Source organism: Amphiura filiformis, chromosome 5, assembly GCF_039555335.1.
Source record: "Amphiura filiformis chromosome 5, Afil_fr2py, whole genome shotgun sequence".
NCBI lineage: Eukaryota > Metazoa > Echinodermata > Ophiuroidea > Amphilepidida > Amphiuridae > Amphiura > Amphiura filiformis.
Window position 1 is genome coordinate 53711236 of NC_092632.1, and position 18080 is coordinate 53729315.

At 36.5% G+C, this 18080-nt stretch overlaps 1 protein-coding gene across 1 annotated transcript in view; it reads right to left on the minus strand.

Moving 5' to 3' along the window:
- LOC140153364 (polypeptide N-acetylgalactosaminyltransferase 2-like) overlaps positions 1-18080 on the minus strand; it is a 280543-nt gene that overhangs the window by 71834 nt on the left and 190629 nt on the right. The window lies entirely within an intron of this gene.

Here is an 18080-nt window from a genome sequence, read left to right on the forward strand (position 1 = left end):
GCCTAGTGATCGGTGAATGGTACTTAGTCCCCCCCTCCTTTTCCCAAATTCCTGCATTCACCACTGTCTCAGAGTAGGTCCTAGTAGTCACGCGTAGGCCTACACGCGGTAAGCCAACATCATGGTTCCGTGAAATCATGGTTCCGTATACAAATAACACCGCTTGCTGTTGACACTAATTTATTCCAAAAATACCTAAATTCTAACAAATTATTATTCTCAATTCATTAAAGTGCCCTATAGTTTAAGTTAATAAGACACCGCGCGCAGCATTTGGGTGATGTAAACGCGATGTGGTAGATGCAGTGCATGTCCAGTTGCGTGACTCGCCACTAACCGCTGCATTTGACGCGTTTGTTGTCATGACCTGACCCGTAAGGTTATTGACCTCAAGTGTCTAGAAACCGACATGTGACTCGCTACTAAGCGGCGTGTTGGACAACGCTTGTAATTGACGCGTTTTTTGCCATGACCTGACCCGTAAGGTTATTGACCTCAACGGCCTAGCAACCGACCATTTTTTTTGTTATTTCCATAGTGATTGAATAGTTTTGCAAAAATGAACTTCAGATGGTTTAATGGCAATATGTACCCGATCAATGTACGAATAAATCAAAGCTGAAAATGAAAGCATCTCGGAGCCTGCTTCTGGACAAGATTTAGCGACTTCCTTTTATTTATATAGATAACTACAGCTGTGCATTCACTGATGAAAGTAAAAGATCAGTGTATTTTAGATTCAGGGTAGAATTGTTGTTCAATGGACATCCCAATCCAAAAAAACTGTTCCTACTTCGGTCATTCTGAACATATAGCCCTATCACTACGAGATTACATCCAAATTAGTAAGCCTTAGCCATATTAGTAAGCCTCTTAGCTGCTCCCAAATTTATATAAACTAGCGGTCACCCGTCTTTCGCGGTCAAAGTCTTTCGCGGTTGGTAAATTTTGTATATTTTGTGTACATGTAAATGTTTTATTTAATGTGATTAATGGTATGAGAGGAGATTATCATTTAGAAATATAATTTTAGTATCTTTTCCATATAAATCAATGGCTTGAAATTGCAATTAGATCATGATCAAAGCAAGTCTTCTTGCCACCATATCATATCCACCGTGAGAAGTCTTGCCCCTGTGGGATGCTGACCGCCCTGATATTTATGCAAAAATTAAGATTTTTATGCATTTGTTTATACAGTACTTTTAGCCAATTTTGGACAAATTTGTTGTACCTTTTAGCCCATTTTTCACCATTTTCGTCCAAGTTTGTCCCCCACCTTGAAATGTACCTTGCTGCCCCCCCCCCCTGCAAAAGTCCTGGCTACCTCACTGAGCAGATGAACACAATTTTATTCACTTCCCTCTTGGCCCCCTGTGGTATAAACGTATCAATATCCCATCTCCTCCTTTGCTACATGTGTTTATTATGAACCAAATTGGCTACCTCTGTTAATAACAAACAAAATTATCAACTACCCACCAACACATTTCACAATTGACCAAATAAGTTTATGACGGTGGTCCCTAGCTAGCCGGTCAGCAATGTACGGGAAATAAAGCGGTCCTTGACCATGGCAGTGACAATAGTATAGGAAATTACATAGCGTTCCTTGACCATGGCAGTCTCAAGCCGGTCAGCAATGTATGGGAAATAACACAGGGTTCTTTGACCGAAGCACAGTAGGAACAGAATGACAACACATTTTTCATCCCACACATTATTGTAACTTACACCAAATTTCCTGTCACAACAGCAGCTTTAAATGGGATATTCCACTTGAAAACCATACACCCCCTATGGAAGACATGACCTTAATCTCCCACACAGGGGTTGTGAATTTCAAATGGAGTCACCCCTTCAGGTAACTCCATTTGAAATTCACACTCCCTGTGAGGGAGATTAAGATCATGGCTTCCATAGGGGTGTATGGACTTCAGATGGAATAGCCCAATGGAGTGTTTGTTTCATTTATCTTTGATCAACATTGCGTCATTGGGGAGGGCAACTATTTAGTCAGCGAGAATGTCATAAGAGTTTTTTCGCTTCATTGCAACTTACATTCGCCTGGTAATTTGTCTGCAATTCAATATGTGATTTTGCCGTCTACAAACAAAACTGCATCTGTAGTTTTATTGACATTAACATCAATTGTTGATTTAGACATTTGTTTTTTACTGTTGATATTATTCTTTCTCCAAGATAAATATTGCATCATTCAACCCTCATGTACCAATAACTGAGTAGATATAAGAAATATTGATCCTTAACTTATCTCCGCGCAGGTATCAACTGCAGACGACAAGTAGCATATTTTCTTTGAAAATTCGGCAATTACAGATTTGTATATTTTCATTACCATATTTGGAATCAGCATGAAAAATGCATTAAAATGAGTACAAACAAGCCTAGTATTGGTTCAGTGGTTCTTGAGGTAGTCTTAACATTTTGAGAAAATAGCTCTAAACTCAGACTTTTTATCTTGGAAGCATATGGCTAGCATGCAGAGCATTAAAAACTTAGGATTCCTATCAATCATCAATGTACCATCAATGTATCACCTGCTAGCTTGTAACACCTGCCATGAGAAATATACGATCCATGACAGACCCGGGTCTGTTGTGTCATGGTCAAGACTATGAGCGTGTTTCTACAGAGCCAAATACCGTTTTGGAAACGGTATGGAACCGTTAATCACTCCTGTGGAAACAGCCTCCAACGCCTTTTTGCAGCGCCTTTTCGCCATCAGCGGAAACCTCGTTGGAGTAGGTTTTGCCGTTGATGAAGCGGGTAGATTTTCTGTGGAAACAGACCTAAGCGGTAACTTGCCGATTATTGAGCAAAATCAAACAAAATGGCTGCATGTTAATTGGACAGAGCGACATGACAAAAGCGTTAATAACAGCCTGTGCAACATAACAAGTCAAACTATTATGTAAAGCCACAATTTCTCCGTGATACGGAAAAACAGAAAAACTCACGGAATTCGGGGTTTGCTCAAAGAAATTTGGAAATGCCACAAAATAGTGAAAAACTGTGTAAAATGTAAAACTTTTCTGTTGATTAGCAAAAAATAACAACAAAAGGTGATTATTTAGCAATAATCAACCATTAAACAATCCATTCTAGCATAATTCTGGGCCTACGATGCAAGATTCTGGCCATACTACAGTAAAAGTTAAGATAAAATACACTTTTTAAAACATGTTTGTCATTCAGATTAAGCGGTATGAACACGCCTTAGCGGCAAAAACCTGTCTGTGGAAACAGCAGGTTAAGCGGTAAGATAACGGTGAAGATAGCGTTATCCATTTAGCGGTAACTTAGCGGAGCGCCTGTAGAAACACGCTCTATGATGAACCCAGGTCTGTCACGGACCTGCAAATTGATCATAGTGGGTGTGAAATCTGCGGGACCATGTGGAAAACATTGTATATGTATTATGTCATGCATCAAGTCATCGTTGATATTAATCATGTTAACCCTAACCGAACCAAACATAAAAAACCTCAGTGGCAGTCGGGGATTCAAAACCGCACCCGAGAAAATAAGTTTTTGTTTCTTCATATTCCTTTCTTCCTTCCTTCTCTCCTCCCTCTTGAAAAAAACCAACTGGGGTATTAGGTCACCAAGACCAAATACAAACTTTACATTTACAGCCGTGATGGAACCGGGTCTGTAATGGCAGTGATGGACCTGGGTCTGTAGCAGCCCAAAATTTGATACACCACACCTAATATTCACCACTGGTCATGAAATTGCATTTGTTAACTTGTAAGTATAAGATAGTTACACCTTTTCACAAAGTTAACTTCTAGATACTTTGCTACATTTTCAATCCGATGATAATCAACAATCTTACCCTCAGGCAAATACCCCAAATGGTACAAATATTGTGATTCAAATCTATAACATATCTGTAAAACTTAAATATACATCATATGATCATATGTTAGGATACGACAAACATACTTTATAGATCCTTATAAATTCTAAAGATGCATGTTATTGGTATGAAGACGAAATATTGTCACAGTTTGCGCTGTATTAATATAAGAAAAACACCCACTCAAAAATAAAAATTACTTCAGTCCAATACTTTGAGTATTACAATACTTAAATTTGCCATCTCAATTTGATTTGCGGAAACTCACGGGTCACCAGGGAAATATCCCAGCAGTTAATCTATGCAGTTGTGTTATTGTGAGCTTGACATATTGTTTTGTATGATGTCTATTCCCCACTGAATGAATACACATTTATCAGCAATCTGTTCCCGACTAGAGTATCACTTGCGATCATTTGGGTATTGCTGCTATTATTTCTATTGATACCTCTTCCCTGGTAATTTAGTGATTATTTTGATTACTTCTGAAGCAACAGCAGTTAGTAGAACTGATGGTGACAATAACATCCCCTCTCACTCCTCTATCTCTCCCTCTCTGTCTTTTTCTATGTCTTTCTCTCTGTCTTGTCTCTCTGTCATCTTTTCCTGGTCTCTGTCTTGTCTCTCTGTCCATGTCCCTTTCTCTCTGTCTCTATTTCTGTTGCCCTCTCACTCCTCCGGCTCACTCCTCTCTCTCCCACTCTGTCTTTCTCTCTGTCTTGTCTCTCTGTCATCTTTGTCTTATCTCTGTCTTGTCTCTCTGTTCATATCCCTTTCTCACTCTCTCTATTTCTGTTGCTGCCTCTCTCTCTCTCTCCCTGTCTTGTCTCTTTCCCTGTCTTGTCTCTCTCCCTGTCATGTCTCTGCCATCTGTCTTGTCATGGAGTGGTGCAAAGAGAGACAGAAAAGGGATGAAAGAGAGAATAAGAGATCGAGGGAGAGAGAATACAACCATAGTCCTAGTGTATCCATCTTTTATGAGTATAAAAATGCATACGACTGACAGCAAAAAAATACAAATCAACATTTGAGACCTAGGTATTATTGATTATTACATTCATATTATTGTCATCTATGTAATTTTCCTTTTAACTACTAATACAAAGCAAAATATTTACATGAATTTTCCACAAATAGCAAATAAGAAAACACACTTCCTTCAAGGAAACAGTGTCTTTTGAACATAAAACAAAGTTAAGCATCTTGATTAATATTGGATTGACAAACTGTAAGAAAATAACACATTAACTGTGATATAAAAAAGATATGACACAATCACTAAATGGGCTATTCCTGGTGAAATCTATACACCCCTATGGATAGAATTATCCTTAAGGGATGACTCTATTTAAAATCTACACTCCCTTTGTGGGAGATTATAATCATGTCTTCCATAGAGGGTGTATGCATTTCAACTGGAATAGCCCCATGAGTCAGGTGTTTTGGTAGTTGATGCTAAGATAATTCTTCTATACTTAACTATTTTCTGCAAAATGAACAATTGCTATGGGAGTTTTCATACACAATGTAGCCTGATAAACGGAATTGAATATAAAATCAAAAACAAAACAAAACTTATTTTGCAAAACAAATGATTTACTCTGAGTAACAAGCTGTACTTCATTTTGTTCAAAACAGAAAACAAATATATTGGATTTCACTCACGACATGGATATTTTGATAAGAAAGCCGTCTTATTACTTCAATAATGATTTGTGCATATTCCTTGCCATATCTTTACACGATTACACAAAAGACTCATAGTGCTCTTGAGAGGTTGCTCATATCAAGTAGCCGATTTATGAAGAGCCTTATGCTGGTTTTATAGTGTTGTGACGCTTGTTGCTTTGCTGACAATTTTTACGTCACAACTCTTTTTGGCCAGCAATGCTAGCGGTAAGCATGGTTTTGCTGACATATCGATCACTCCACCGCTGTTGCCCAAAGTGGCAAATCACTGGGAGTTGAATTCAAGTCAACATGGTAGCATTGTGACATATGGCACAAGATTTCAATTTACTTTGAAAATTTGCGTAGCAGTTTTCAGCAAAAACATTTAGGTGATGATATTAGCATATGCTAATACATTTAAAAAAATACTACACATGCTTAAATTTGTGTAGCAGGTTGTTCAAAATAGGAAGCATGCTCTCCTACAGCAGGTTGGGCAGCAGGTAAATCGAACGATGCACAGGATACAATTTTTGACCAATGAGCAAAGAGAGACAACACTGGTTTCAGATCCATGCTGCTCACCAAGCAGCGCTCAGCACCAGCACTATGAAACCAGTATAAGTTAAGCTTTTCTGTTTGCCACTTCAAGTTTAATCCATAGCTCTACAAGGATATTGCAGCAAACTTGAGTGAGGAGTGAAACAAATGAAATTGACCATTAGGTCAGATAAATAAATGCATAGCCATCGGCCCACACAATGCTATGTATACTCTTTGGTAAAAAAAAATTACCCATCTATGCTTAATAACTTCAACACCTTTTTAGTTTTTTTCCCTAGCCGTAACGGCCAAAGGGCTTTTTGGTGACGGGAAGGGAAAGAAGGAAGGAATAAAGAGAGAAAACAAAGCAAAGAAAGAAGTTGTTTGCTCTGGGTGAGATTGGTACCCAAGACCCCTCGCATGCCAAACACTGGGTCGGCGACACTTTGCCACAGGTGTTGGGCTTCCCTGGCCAGACAGCGCATATATCAAGTAGTATTTTGTGGTACTGTTAGGGCTAGGGAAAAGGAAGAAGAAAGACAGAACATAAAGAGAAAAGCTGTTTTCTCTGCCCTGGTTTTGATCCACTGACCCCCTGGATGCCAACTATCAGACCAGGGATAGCAAGCCAGGTGTGTGACCGTTGCGTGGCCAAAATTTCATGTAGTTTTGGAGGATTGCTCAATCAGATCATGTGGGATGCATGGGCTTACAGTCGCTTCCTGCTGCCTTGTTTTGAATGGTTTAGTAGCATTAGAGTTACAGTATTCAGTATCTGGTCATTTAGGTATCTTCACTAGTTTTCAGGAAAGTTCTGCATGTTTTTGCCCTTAGGCCAAAAAAAAAAAAAAAAAAAAATTGTTGTGTTGCCCTCAACCGTCCGGTCTTAAATCCTGAATAATCAGGGTCGTAATTTTTTTTTTTTTTTTTTTTTTTTTTGAATGATGATTTTACAGATTTGTTCAAAAAATCAATGTTTTTCACTTAAAATTAATATTATATTGAAAGACTAGTCTTTAATTGATGTCTAACAGGTATCCAGAAGTCAAAATTGACAAATGTCCCTAATTGAAGAAGCATTATTTAATATTTGAGGGGATTTTTTAAATCTGAAGGTTAAAAAAAAAAAAAAAAAAAAGAAAAAAGAAATCAAACCGCCCGACCCAACTTTCCCATTTTTCCACTTGAGGGCAACACAACAATATTTGTTTTTGGGCCTTATAGTGTGTGTACACTGCATAGATAGTTAAGAACCACTTTGTATTTGATAACCCAAATTATGCCAACACTATAGTATTATGTTGGAGTTTCAATTTTCCATAAAATAACAAAACTATTTACAACAAGGTTTCATCACTCCTGATGTTCAAACCAATGACAAAACCCATGCGGTGTTGGCATTTTTATTTTATCAGGAGTATAATTATACAAGAAAAATTAGCATGCAATGGCTGGATCAGTCTTGATTAAGTTTCTTAACACAGATGTTTGTATCAGTTGCTCAAATTTGACAATTGTAGTGTTTTCTATAGAGTTTGATTTGGCACTGTAATCTTGTTATCAGCTATCCATATGGCAGTGGCAATTCCCTCTTGTAACTTGTCTTTCACTCACAGCAGTGATGCACACCGTCCCAGCATGCATCATTCCAGGGTTTCTATAAATCATTGCACATTGTGAAATGCGTGACTGGCACTCACTTACATGAATTAATGCAAGCGAACAAACTATAGACCACTTGACATGTGATGTCATTGCCCGGCAGTATGCGCACAAATTATGGCAATTTCTATTGTTCTTTGCCCTGCAGTGTAGGTACACATCGTAGTTTTCTCAGAGCACATGCATTTTAAATCGTCCACCACATTTCATATAGTACAAGCCACTGAATAATGTAGCGGTTCGTTCAAGCATATCGATAGACCAGTCCCTCGCCTTTGTTGATAAACAATGATGTCAAGTGGTCTATAGCATGGTTCCATGTGTTTTACCACATTTTCAGCAATGCATTATGGGCAGGTATTATTTTTCTGTGGTGTCTTTCACTCCACCACTTGTTTTCTTCACTTATTAGCTATGTGGGCAACAGCAAATTCACAGTCAACTGAGACGTAATCAACTTTGTAAAACTTGACAAGAACTTGAAAAGTGTATGATTTGGGAAAGTACAATTTCTATGCTTAATATTATAATAATAATGCTAAGATTTAAGAAGTGTAAAATGCAAAACGGTCAAACAAATGACAAATTTTATTTCTACTTAATTTAGTGTCTACATGTATTAGGATATGATTATTTCAAATACTTACCATATTTCCTCTAGAATAAATGCCCCTCTAGTAAATGAACCACTGAGAAAATACAGTATTTGTAAAATTTAGGCCATGTGCATCTCATTTGGGGAGGAATCTTATCACATTTTTTCTTCTTATTTCTTTTTTCCTTTTCATTTGAGAAATATAATATAAATATATTTCTAAGTACAAAATGCCAAATACACAAAATAATAAAATCGAAAGATATTTTTCTATAACTCAGACGAAACCAATGACACTTATGAAATCAATCTCAACTCAAAATCTAATTATCCTATCCAACCTACTTATTCAGACGAATTAAAAAGAATGGGATACAGATGTATGACTGGAATTGTCTACCGATAAAGATATTAACATGAAGATTACTTTAAATGTCACCAAGCTCAATACAAACTCAATCACAACCATTCATGTGCAACTTAAAACCAATTCCTATTATGGAGTAATTCCATTATACATAAGACCTATTCAATTATCTCAAAACCACTTTTTCCATCAACGCAAACTTCCACGCAACCACTCTAGAGACTACTTGGTTCATTATCAATATTAATGAGTTTTCTTAACCATTAGTTGTTTCAAGTTTTAATTGAGCCATTATCTATTCTATCCTTTTCAATATCTATCTTCAGGCGGACTTGGCTTTTAAAGCATTTTATCCCCTTGAGATACACTCACGTGTTTTGATACAAGTATGTTGATATGTGAGAGGACATTGTCACTAATGGTTTATCCAGGCATTAAAAAAACCCACAAGTGTTGCTTTTCAAAACCTTCAGGGGTGCTACACCCCTAGCCAATTTTTTTGCTTATTTTTGCGTTTTTCGCAAGGGGCAAGGACTACAACTGCTACACTGGAAATTTTATTTCAGCACAGATAACAGTTGTGGAGTTACAGTCAAAAATGAGGAAACCCAATATTTGATCAATAAATCAATAACTACTTGCCTTGAGTTGCTGAATTTTCAGTGCAGTAGTTGTAGTCCTTGCCCCTATAATATACATATCTTACTTGTCACCAATGCGCTATAATTTTTGAGAAAAACGCAAAAATAAGCAAAAAATTGGCTAGGGGTGTAGTACCCCCTTAACTCCATTGGTTACAAGAACACAATTATGATTTGTTGAACCAATTAGCAACATGGTAAGAATGGTGGTAGGGTTGAAGAGGATTGAGGTTAACTATTTAGAAGCTGTATTTTAATTGGATACTCAGGTGAATGTGTCACATAATTAACCAATCAAAAATTCAGTTAAAAAGCAGAAGTTCTCAGGGGGTTAACAGCAATGAGCTATTCCATTTGAGATCCGTACACCCTCTACAGAAAACATGATCTTAATCTTTCCAGGGGGTGTAGAATTCAAATCGAGTCACCAATTCAGGTAACCCATTTGAAATACACATTCCCTGTGTGAAAGATTCAGGTCAAGTCTACCACAACAGGTGTATGGATTTCAGATGTAATAGCCCAATCCTACAAAATATATACCAAAAGTTACAAAACAGAGATTCACTATAAAAACTTGACATTGATAATAAAACTGGCAAATAGCACAAAGTAGTAGCTTTAAGAAATATGGAATCTCAACAGTAATATCTACAACTGAGACTGGTTGTTATCAGTTGCAGCATTGTGAGAGATATCTTGATCTCAGCTCATTCCTACCCCCTCTGGGATGTTTTTGAAACAATAGCTCCATGGCAGAGAGGATATTTTACCCCTACCACAATGCATTTCTTTCATTTCAATTTTCTGTACTGATTTGCAATCTAGTGAAACATGGGTCGATAGTGACAAAATGTACCTCAATGAAAAGATGACATCCAGATCTTGCAAAATATGTTTATTTCTTGACTATCAACCCCATGTTTAGCCAGTCTATTCTCAACATGAAAACAAAGGGAACCTATACAAAGGTATAGGAGTGTCATTTAATGCAACTCGGTGATGTGTCATGTTGCAAAGGATTCTGGGAAGGGTAAGATATCTTCTCTGGCTCCATGGTATACTGTAGAAGATAGCGTTATGATATTAACCTGATATACGATATGCCAGAATAGATTTCTATGCTAAATATTCTGCCTCTAGAACATATCGTAGGTGAATATGTTCAAGTGTTTTTCAAGATCTCTCTTTGTAATGCGATCATGCAAAATAAGTTGAATGTCGGGAATATTGATTTTGAGATATAGCCAATAATAGTATTCAACTTTCTTTGTATTTTATTGTTCTGAGCAACACTAAAATGACCATATCTCTGGAACCGTAAATCAAATCATGATGGGGTTTTCAGCAAAATAAAGCTCTGAGAATGGTTTATGTAATATGATTGAAAACTGAAAGTTTGATTTTGATCGACATCAGACTCATTTTGCTTGCTCGCATCACATTTTTGTTCGCTCAAACAAGCAATTTCTATTCACTTGGGATTGTCTCATATTCTTTCCAAGCGATGTTCATCTGACAATTGCAAATGTAAGCTCTTTATAAGCAGTGTTTTTCTTACTACTACAAATGCAGGCAAGTCTTTGCTATTTAATATCAATTCATTGGCATCTATTCAATTCTGATACAGATCTGCAGAGAATTATATGCAAGTGATGTTAAATGAACCCTTTTGTAAGCTTTTAAAAGCAATTTTCACATGATTGGATTTTTTTCTCTCACTCTTTACATGTGATGTTCACCTGATTTGTATCAATACAAATTCTGGGAAATATAGCTCTTCTATGTCATTCTTGAGAAACCTTGACATTTGAGGGAACATTTTGCTTAACGACAGAAAGAAACACATTGGGAATGATTGGTTGAATATCAGTAGAATGAGCATTATTTCAAGGAAAATAATTGTCCCACCTGTTGCAAATGGGCTATTTCAGTTGACATCCATGATACAACCCCATTGAATAATAAAATGACCTTAATCTGCCACACGGGGCTGTTAATTTCATATCTGAATGGGCAATTCTATTTGAAATCTACACCCCCTGTGTGGGAGATTAAAGTCATGTCTTCCATACGGGGTGTATGGATTTCAACTGGAATACCCCAATACAGCAAAGTTCTGGGTGGATTTCACATACATCTGCCATGCATCAGAATTGCATCAACACACAAACATAGCACAAGTTATGATAGATACAATTTCATGTACAAGATTTACAACGGATGTGTGCTGTAAGTAGCAGCGATTTATATCAAGAACCCACCTTTAAGTTAGGATGGGTACAGGCTGTTTGTAACATTAGAATGAGTACAGGCTGTTTGTAACATTAGGATAAGTTACTTGAGATGGGATGGGTTAAAAGCTTTGTGAAATCCAGTCCTGGATTTCTAATATCAATTCATTAGCAACAGTAGACTAGTAAACCACTGCATTGTACCCCAATCAAATCAAAGGCTATGGTTTTAATGTAGGTAAAAGGTTCTTTTTAGATTGGAAAACCTAGACGAGTTACTTTCAAGCTATAGAATTACAATTGAGTGGAGTACACAGAGGTTACTAGGTAAGATCAGGGACAGCAGGTAGTTCTATACCATAGCCTACATGCTACAACCATCAAAAACAAGTGTATAGGGAACTGGTAATATTGTTACCACATATACACATTTGACATGCTATTATATCACTATTATATAGCAGCAGGTATACTACATGTATATTTTAAGGTATCATTAGTAGATAGCAGGTTTCTATATATTTTATGCTATTATTAGTCCATAGCATGCCTATCTATAATTCTATGATATCATCTATAATGCTATCATCAGTAGATAGCAAGTATATCAATAATTTTATGCTATCATCAGTAGATAGCAAGTATATCAATAATTTTATGCTATCATCAGTAGATAGCAAGTATATCTATAATTTTATGCTATCATCAGTAGATAGCAAATGTCTATAATTTTATGCTATCTTCAGAAGATAGCAGGCATGTCATTAATTTTATGCTATCTTCAGTAGATAGAAAGTATATCTATAATATTATCCTATCATCAGTAGATAGCAAGCATGTCTATAAGTTTATGCTATCATCAGTAGATAGCAAGTTTGTCTATAATTTTATGCTATCATCAGTAGATAGCAAGTGTATCTATAATTTATGCTATCATCAGTAGATAGCAAGTATATCTATAATATGATATCATCAGTAGATAGCAAGCATGTCTATAATTTTATGCTATCTTCAGTAGATAGCAAGTGTATCTATTATTTATGCTATGTTCAGTAAATAGCAAGTATATCTATAATTTTATAATATCATCATTAGATAGCATATATGTCTATAATATTATGCTATCATCAGTTGATAGCAAGTATGTCTATAATTGTATGCTATCATCAGTAGATAGCAAGTATGTCTATAATTGTATGCTATCATCAGTAGATAGCAAGTATGTCTATAATTGTATGCTATCATCAGTAGATAGCAAGTATATCTATAATGGTATGCTATCATCAGCACACAACAAGTATATCTATAATATTTTGCTATCATCAGTAGATAGCAAGTTTGTCTACAATTTTATGCTATCATCAGTAGATAGCAAGTAGGCCTATATATACACTAACATCACTGTTCATGTGATACATATAAATTTACTTAGTCCTGCCTAATGTAGGTTCAGTAGATAAAACAAATAAAATGTTACACTATCATGAGTATATCTATATTGTTATACCTTTATTAATAATTAGCATAATGTATATTTATAACTTAAGTTATCATCAGTAGATAGCAAGCAGCAAACATAATCTGTCATTAGCACAAATGAGTATATCTAACTTCATATTATCATCAGTAGATAGCAAGTATCTCTATAACTTAATTTCCTTAGTTTTATACATCTTAGCTCTCAGATCATGCTTTCGAATGTGTTTCTTATGCTGTTTATTCATTTTCTTATTTGCACTGTTTCTGTTTTCGTCTGTGTGTCAGCTTTATTGACACTCCCGACATCAGTGCATAGCAATTCTGTCTAAGAAAAGTAATAGCATGAAATCCCTTCAAACTCTACACTTGTGCACAAAATCATTTCACATACAATATGCATTTAGACCACTTGCCAGTACTGAATGAAATGTTGTTCCGTCTGACACAAATTCAATTTACCAAACCGGCTATATATAGGCCATTTGACAACTGTATTTTTAAGAGCCAATTGAGTTTGTTAAGAGAACACAAACATGTCAGACAATTCTGATGATTAACCATTACCTTTCTAAGTACAAAGATCATATCATGTCCACGTTATCAACAATTTCAAACCAAATTTCAAGAATGCCGTAAGTTTAATATTCCGACACCATTAAAAAAAAAGTATTCAAGGTGTTAAACAAATATCTGTCACCAATTCAGGAATTCTCCTTTGATCTTTGTGTTTCCAAGAAACCTCTGAAAATCAACAACATCCCCCACCAATAAAACCTCAATTCCAAGTGCAACATATTAAAATTCTGCTCACAAGTCCTTCAACCAAGGTCATCTAATTTCCAAGGTTCTTCATTATGTATGCGCCACGCCAGAATACTATGTTATGCTAGTAATCTACCTTGAAATAATATTCCTCTATTCACGCCACTCGCTGCATAGAAAAACAAAGTCTCTTTCTCACGCAATCAGCCTAAACTTGTGCATCTTCCTTCTTAATCTTAATCAATGTGGAAACCTGTCTTTTTTATTTCCTCCTCCTCAAACCGATTGCATCCCATTTTCTACACGTCTTCAATCATTCACATAAAGGTTTATTTATTGAGGTGCCAGTTGTCTGCTTGTTCTATCTATTCACACAGTCAAGAGAAAAAGACATTGACGATTGAATCAAATGGGCTATTCACTATAAAATCCATACACCCCCTATGGAATACATGACCTTAATCTTTCACACAAGGAGTGTGAATTTCAAATTGGGTTACCCAAAATGGGTGGCTTCATTTTTGAAATCTACAACCCCTAAAAGGGAGATTAAGATTTATGTCTTCAAAGGGGTGTATAATTAAACTAGAATAGCCCAATAAAGTTCTACTTGAGCTAAATGCTGGCATAAATCTTAACTGGGCTATTCCAGTTGATGTCCATATACCCCCTGAGGGAAAAAAGACATTAATCTCCCACACAGGGGGTGTAGATTTCAAAAATGGAGCCACCCATTCAGGTAACCCCATTTCAAATTCACACCCCTGTGTGGTAGCTTATGGTCATGTCTTACATACATGGAATGTAGATTTTAAATATATAGAATAACCCTATTATAGAGCTAACAGACAGCTCATCAAATGGATGTCTCTTTTCCTTAGGATAACACACCATTGATGTGTTATTGTTAACCCTTAAAGATATTACATGGCTAGTACCATATCTACTGATGATGAGGAATTACTTAAGGCCAGTATATACTCTGACATTTTGCATGGGTTTTCATGCCACTGTGTACCAGAGAAGATATGTGACACTTCCCATAATGCATTTCTCCCATTTCAATTTTTTCTACTGATTTTCTATCTAGAGCAACATGGGTTGATAGTGATGAAATGTACCTCAATGAACAGGGCACATCCAGATCTTGCAAAAGACATTTATTTCTTGACTTTTTTTTTCAAATTAACTGTGAATGATCTTAGCACTTCAGAATAGGTCAATTGGTTCTCCAATGCTGCCGAAAACTGATATTCAGTTCGGATCAGATATCGACCAATATTATAAAATTGATATCTGATATTGAATCGGTAGACAAATGCCATTTTGGTTGAGCCCTACAATTTATGGCAGCTATTGCAGATATGGGGCCTTCTTACACTAAACCCCTCTGTATTATTCTGCTCATTCGGAATCACTAAACAACACATATCTTGTACCACGAATCATTCCACCCTAGCATAAAATTCTATAACCACTCTCTTATAGATGAACTATTCTGTCGGTCCGTGTCACGTCACTTCCGGTTGATGATGTTCGAGTGAAAACAAGTCCCTGATTCGATTTTTGTTGATGATTTCTGTCATTGGTGTTATGTAAATTTCGATCGCAAATAGTCAGTGGAATCAAACAACCGTTTCTAAGTCTTAAGAGTGAAAGAAACTTCCTTGATTTACCGTTTATATACTGACAAACTTAAAATTAAATTCCATTGTCGAGTGTCGTTTTTTCCCGAAATTGAATGCCACTCCAGCAACATCGCTATGTAGCCTCCTTCACAGCCGGTTTCTGTTGTTCACAACAAACCGTTCGCCACATGCAGTTTGGGCCCGAGACTAGAGATAGCCCGGATGTTCGACCGACAGAATACAAGTCCTAATCACTTACGGTTATCTTGGATTACCTCCACAAGTCTCTCTTTCATCACCTTCAACATCAACACTGAAAATCTAGAGGACTGTTTTATTTGACCTCAAGTTCAAGCTTCCTAAGGTCTTTCCTGGGCTTGCACAATAGAAAGAAGTTATTTTACCATCGGTACCTAAATACATCAGACAAGCATCTCCCTCTAGATGGAAAACGCAATGGATAATGTCCGACCCAATATATATCGCCATCTTCTTCTCTTTCTCTTCGTCACAATTTACTTTCAACTCCAGGCATCATGTGACCAATCAAATGACTCCCCTGTAGCGATTTTCAGGAATCAAAGACACGAATGACGAAAAGTCCAAAGCGTTTTCCATTTACGACATTTTCCATCGTCTTCTCCATTTCTACACAAGACTTTTCTACACAAGCAAATGCTAGCTGGTTAGCCCGAGGCAAAACTGTAATTTGGCACGGAAATTGAGAAGCCTAGTTATTTATGAGAGCTTCACGATATGTGTCTGATCTCAAACGGTGCAGCGCTGATCAATACCTCAACACATTGCACTCACTGCCTATGTATGCATGTACTTACTGACATTTCATGTGAGATGGAACAACATATATTGACAATAAAAGAATGAGACCAAAAAATATGCAAAGGAGATGAAGAGAGAAGAGGAGACAAATAGAGGAGAGACATACAGAGAAACGACATACTAACAGATAGACAGACATATAACACAAGACAGAATAACAAACAGACAGATAAAACATAGATGAACCAAAGCAACAGAAATCCTACGTGTAGTCCTGAACAAACAGTAATAAATAACAGCACATCTACATTTCCATGCTCAGCCATCAATAACATAAACACGGAAGCGCTTTTGCCAAAAGAAAACCATTTGCTGTTTTGTCAGTTAGGATCCGCTACAGCATGACTCAAGGCTGTCTTTAAGAAAATCTGTGATGGCTCTAAGCTGTCTTTAGCAAAATCTGCAATGGCTCAAGGCTGTCTGTAGCAAAATCAGCAAGAGGATACCTAGCTTACAATCCGTATTTCATCTCCCCTGAGGGATGTGTCTGATCTTGCAAAGTGACAACGCCTTTAGTGATAACCATATATTTCTTTCCACTGCTACAAGACGGTGTAAAATGGTGTTTATCTTATGGGCTTTCTTGGGATCAGGCTAAACATTTCATTGCAGATTTCAACTTAAGCCAAAGATATATTAAAGGAGATGTTAAAAGATCTTCAGTTCAGAACATGCTCTCAAACCGCTGATTTCTGTTTCTCGCAAATACAATCCATAGGCATGATAAATGTTGCGATAACATTGATATATCACATTACAGGTGCACATTTGTTGAAAGCTTTATCTCGTTGATAGCAACATGAAATCTTGATCAGTCAGTGATCAATAAGATATCAATCAGGCAACTACTAGCTAGGCTTTTAACAACATGAGTACTGTCTGCTGATTGGTTACAGGATGACAATTATGATTTATTGAGCCAATCAGCAACATGGTAAGAATGGTGGTAGGGATGGAGAGGATTGAGCTTTAAATATCTAGAAACTGTTGATCACTTAGATGAATATCAATTAGTAGTCGCAGGGGGTTATGAATATATATCTTTCATATTTTCAAATTTTGACAATAATTCATGCACACAAAATGTTTGTTGGGTCCTTTATACCAAGATGTTCATTAAACAAAACCAAGATGTTGATTACAAAATCCAGCTTAACCTAAGTGAATGCATTTTTATTTTCACTGACATGCTAAGAATTTATCACACTTTTGTAAACAAAAAGAGTGCAAAATTGAAAAAGAAAAACAAGTGTGATATTAATTTAATCCTCAGTTGAGTTCGCCACATGGGGAGTGTGAATTTCAAATAGGGTTACCTTAGTGGGTGACTCCATTTGAAATTCACACTCCCTGTGTGGAAGATTAAGGTCATGTCTTCCAAAGGGGAGTATGGATTTATCAATTAGTAGTCGCAGGGGGTTATGAATATATATCTTTCATATTTTCAAATTTTGACAATAATTCATGCACACAAAATGTTTGTTGGGTCCTTTATACCAAGATGTTCATTAAACAAAACCAAGATGTTGATTACAAAATCCAGCTTAACCTAAGTGAATGCATTTTTATTTTCACTGACATGCTAAGAATTTATCACACTTTTGTAAACAAAAAGAGTGCAAAATTGAAAAAGAAAAACAAGTGTGATATTAATTTAATCCTCAGTTGAGTTCGCCACATGTGCTATCTGCCCACCCCCTTCCACGCAGGGAGTGTGAATTTCAAATAGGGTTACCTTAGTGGGTGACTCCATTTGAAATTCACACTTCCTG